At 44.7% G+C, this 5,098-nt stretch overlaps 1 pseudogene; it reads left to right on the top strand.

Annotated features, from left to right (window-relative positions):
• Positions 1 to 3,612: 3,612 nt before the first annotated feature.
• On the top strand, positions 3,613 to 4,375 carry LOC117063016 (annotated as a pseudogene).
• The last annotated feature ends 723 nt before the right edge of the window (positions 4,376 to 5,098 follow it).

The following is a 5,098-nucleotide window of genomic DNA, read 5'->3' on the forward strand; positions in this document are numbered from 1 at the left end:
TAACCACATGGGTTTTCCTCCCTCCCTCCCTCCCTCCCTCCTTTCTTTCTTTCTCTCTCTCTCTCTCTCTTTCTTTCTCTTTCTTTCTTTCTTTCTTTCTTCTTTCTTTCTTTCTTTTTCTTTCTTTCTCTCTTTCTTTCTCTTTCTTCTTTCCTTCTTTCTTCTTTTCCTTCCTTTCCTTCCCTTCCCTCCCTCCCTCCCTCCCTTCCTTTCTTTCTTTCTCTCTCTCTCTCCTTCCTTCCTTCCTTCCTTCTTTCCTTCTTTCTTTTCCTTTTTCTTTTTTTTTTTTTTGACAGAGTCTCACTCTGTTGCCCAGGCTGGAGTGCAGTGGCACAATCTCAGCTCACTGCAGGCTCTGCTTCCCTGGTTCAAGGGATTCTCATGCCTTAACCTCCCAAGTAGCTAGCATAACAGGCACCTGCCACCATGCCTGGCTAATTCTTGTATTTTTAGTAGAGATGAGGTTTCACCATGTTGTCCAGGCTGGTCTCCAACTCCTGACCTCAGGTGACCTGCCCCTCTCAGCCTCCCAAAGTACTGGGATTACAGCTGTGAGTTACCTTGCCTGGCCTATTTTTCTTATATAACAAGAAGCCTGGAGCTAGGCGGTTACTGATGTCTCTTGAGCTGCTCCAGGATGCCATAGATGTTTTTCTGGTATTTGGCTCTACCATCTTTAGTTCGTTCCCTTTATTCTCAAGCCTGTTGCCTCCCGGTTGCAAACGGGCTGCAATAAATTCTGTTCTGCAAACTTTTTCTATGGCGAAAATAGACAGATAATTAACTTTTTAAAAGCATGATTGAGCAAAGTTTGGCTGTTATTGATTGTTTAGAATTTTTTTTCTCACCTTTACCTGGTTATGTTGATATCAGGTAAATTGTTTAGTATTGTTTTTAAATTTGGGAAAATTTAAGCACCATTTAGAACAAATAAGTTTTGAACAGTTCTGGTGGCAGAATATTTTCCTTAGTGCAATTCCTAAATATAAGTTTCAAGTCAAATAGACTGTGTGAGGAAGTGTCATGGTCTATTAGGCCTAGAGGCGCCCTGAGCCGACACAGTCTAAGGGCTGCAGTTGGGACAGTAACCTCCAAGTGTCAGCGGGCAGCTGGGCTTTCAAACTCTCCTCCTGTGCGGTGGCTCATGCTTGTAATCCCAGCACTTTGGGAGGCTGAGGCGGGTGGATCACTTGAGGTCAGGAGTTTGAGATTAGTCTGGCCAACATGGTGAAACCCCGTCTCTACTAAAAATACGAAAATTAGCTGGAAATCGCTTGAACCTGGGAGGTAGAGTTTGCAGTGAGCTGAGATTGTGCCACTGCACTCCAGCCTGGGCAACAGTGTGAAACTGCATCTCAAAAAAAAACAAAAAAACAAAAAAAACAAAAAACAACAACAAAACTCTCCTCCCAGAGCCACACCCACACCCCATGACCACCCAAATACTCATGCTAGCAGCCAGGCCCTGGACCCCACATCTTCAACAGATGTGCCTGTCCTTCATTTCATTTCACTCTCTGCTCTCCACTTCACTGACTGTCCAAACACGGAACAAACAGCACTGCAGGCTTCGTTTCCCACTGGAACACATTTGAGGTGTCTGGGGACAACCCCTCCTTGGACCATCTAGAAGCTACTCTGGGGGCGGCTCCTGGCTGTCTTCTGGTCTGATACACATCTCGGTCCCTACTCTGAAGAACATTAAGTCCAAGGTCAGTTTTACCCAGCTATGTCCAACCTTCCAGCCAAAGGGGAGGGAGTCAGTTCTTGGGTCACCCTCTGGCATCCTGGGGCAGAAGGACAGGTCTCTCCTTGCTGAGAAGCTGCCCACTAGGCTGAAGTTGGTGCCAACTCTGGCTCCACCTGAAAAGAAATGCTGGGGCTTTGTCTAGCACCATTCAGGATGGGGTTGCTGACTGTAAGGAGTGTTTTCAGAGGAAAAGGTCAGTGCTCTCTTCAGTGCTGCCCCTGTTGCTCCTGTGGAGACAGTGCTCGGGTCCAAATAACATGAACAGCCAACACGGAGTGCAGATTTCTGTGTACTGGGCTCTGTTCTTTGCACTTCCTATATTAACTTAACATGGACCAGGAGGACGCAGGCAGATAGGATGAGCCATGTGCCTGGGATGAGTGAACACTGGGGACAGGATTTGAACCCACACACTCTGGCTTCAGAGTTCCTAAACGTTGCCCCGAAGACCTGAACAGAACAGGGACCTGTTTTCTTTCTTCTTCTTCTTCTTCTTTTTTTTTTGTTTTTTAAGATAGAGTCTTGCTCTGTCGCCCAGACTGGAATGCAATGGTACGATCTCGGCTCACTGCAACCTCCACCTCCCGGGTTCAGGCGATCTCCTGCCTCAGCCTCCCGAGTACTAGCTGGGATTATAGGCGTGCATTACCACGCCTGGCTGATTTTTTTATTTTTAGTAGAGATGGGATTTCACCATGTTGGCCAAGCTGGTCTCGAACTCCCAACCTCAGGTAATTCTCCTGCCTCAGCCTTCCAAAGTCCTGGGATTACAGGCGTGAGCCACCACGCCCAGCCATGGGACCTGTTTTCACCATGACAAGAGAAGGGTTCTCACCAGCTTGCCAGTGAGATGTGAGAGTTGATGGAGTTGATGCTGGGATTCCCTAGCAAGTGTTCCCAGTGGTTTACAGGGTCCACAATGTGCTTAAATCCATATAAGTCATAATCCCTGCCCAGAGGGCAGATTCTGCACGAGGAAGGAATTGCCCCTGGGGCCAGAATCCTACAGGGACCTCAGGTGTGCCCCTCATCCCTTTAGCTTGGAGGATGGGGGCCTGGGGAATAAAACGAATATCCAACTTGGTGATGATCACTTGCAGAGGATCAAGTGGGCAAGTAGGGCAGACTCTAGACCCAGAACAGCTTGTAGACTGTCCATGAGGGACGGTGGTCAAAAGAAGCCACAAGGACATGTGACATGGGACACTGACCTTCAAAGGCCATTTGACCTAGTCAAAGGCTGAACAGAAGGAAAGGAGAGAAGAAAGGAAAGTAATATTTGCTGAGTATTTCTGAAGATCCGGGGCCTGGCTGCTGGAAACGTTTCATTTTCATTTCATGACATGAGTTTAATCATTCTCCTCAGAGTCTTTGTTGTTCTCATAAAGTCCTGGGTTTAAGAACAACCCCAGGTATTATTTCAGGCAGATAGATGCCTGGGAGAACCCAGCTTGCTGGTACATTAAAATTTGCTCACGGTAATAAAATTCAGGTTAGCGGCCTTTAAATGTTGTCTTTTTAAAATTACATTTTATTGATTTTTTTTTATTATAGGAGTAGCACACATTTGCTGTGGAAAAAATAATTTAAAAAAAAAAGCATCCACAATTTCACTATTCAGAAAGAATCACGGTAAATATTTTGGGATATATCTCTCCAACATTTTTAGTACAATTTTTTTCACAAAAAATGAAATATTAAAAATGGCTTTCAGCTAGGCGCAGTGGTTCACGCCTGTAATCCTAGCACTTTGGGAGGCCAAGACAGGTGGATCACCTGAGGTCAGGAGTTCGAAACCAGCCTGGGCAACATGGTGAAACCCCGTCTCTACTAAAAATACAAAAATTAGGGCGATGGGCACCATGGTTGGTCGCGAGGTGGCCACTGTGATGGAGGAGCTGGTTTCGGGGTGCAGCAGGTGTCCTACTTCGTGGAGCAGTTCCGCTCCTATTCAGAGAGTGAGAAGCAATGGAAGGCCCACATGGAATTCACCCTGTGCCACCTGCCCAACTACCGCAACCCACCCAACGGCGGTGGCCACCTGGACCAGCTGCTGTCCCTTCTTCATGGTCTGGGCCAACCACCTTTTCATGGGCTGCAGTTACAATAAAGACCTTTTAGATAAGGTGATGGGAATGGCTGATGGGATGGAAGTGGAAGACTTGCCACAATTTACTACCAGAAGTGAATTAATGAAAAAGTATCAAAGGTAAGCCAGAAGATTTACCACATTTTCATCATCAGCTACAGGATTAGAAAGGAAGCTGGGATGAATGAGACACAGGCCACAGCAGCTCTCTTAAGACTCCTGGTATTACCAACATAAAGCGGCAATCTGTCTAGATTGGCTTTTTTACCTTCTCATTTTTCCAGTGGTTATCACTGCAAAAGTATGTATGGATAGTTACTTATAAATCATGCACTCTAAGATGAGTTCATCAACATTGTAAAAGCCCTCTTTTTCTATTTTCAGTTTTTTTTTTTTTTCTTAACGACAAGGTCTCACTCTGTCGCCCAGGTGGGAGTACAAAGGTGCAGTATTGGCTCATTGCATCCTCGAACTCCTGGACTCATATTTTCAGTTTTTAAGTTCAGAATTTTTGCTTAAAATGCCTTTTTGGGCTGGGCGCAGTGGCTCATGTCTGTAATCCCAGCACTTTGGGAGACTGAGGTGGGCGAATCACCTGAGGTCAGGAGTTCGAGACCAGCCTGGCCAACATGGTGAAACCCTGTCTCTACTAAAAATACAAAAAAAAAAAAAAAAAAAATATTAGCTGGGCATGGTGGCACACACAATTAGAGACAAAATAAAATAAAATAAAATAAAAAAAGAAAGATTTTTCAGGATATCCTTTTTTTTTTGAGATAGGGTCTCTCTCTGTCCCCTAGGAGGTTTAACATATTTTGCATGTTAGAGAGAGGCTATATCTTTGGGGTGCTGTAATGAAGGTGTTCATTTTTGCTACACTAAGAAGGTGTAAAAGGGATGTGTCTGGCTATAGAAAGTTGTGTTATATGTTTTCAGAATTATGTTTGTCTGCAAAAATACTTGTGTGTAACAGACATTTCTTAATTATCCAGTCCTTAATTTTCCTTGTGAAATAGAAGTTCATTACTTTGGTTAAAAGTTATAATTACTATGCATGGTTGAGACTATTCTAGGAGCAGTAGCAAAAGACAAATACAACTGTGAATGTGCTTTTGTTTTTAAAGCAAAAAGAGGCCTGGTGTGGTGGGTCACGCCTGTAATCCCAGCACTTCGAGAGGCTGAGGAGGGTGGATCATGAGGTCAGGAGTTCGAGATGAGCCTGACCAATGTGGTCTTTACTAAAAATACAAAAATTAGCT

Source organism: Trachypithecus francoisi, unplaced genomic scaffold (assembly GCF_009764315.1).
Source record: "Trachypithecus francoisi isolate TF-2019V2 unplaced genomic scaffold, Tfra_2.0 Lachesis_group17, whole genome shotgun sequence".
NCBI classification, from domain to species: domain Eukaryota; kingdom Metazoa; phylum Chordata; class Mammalia; order Primates; family Cercopithecidae; genus Trachypithecus; species Trachypithecus francoisi.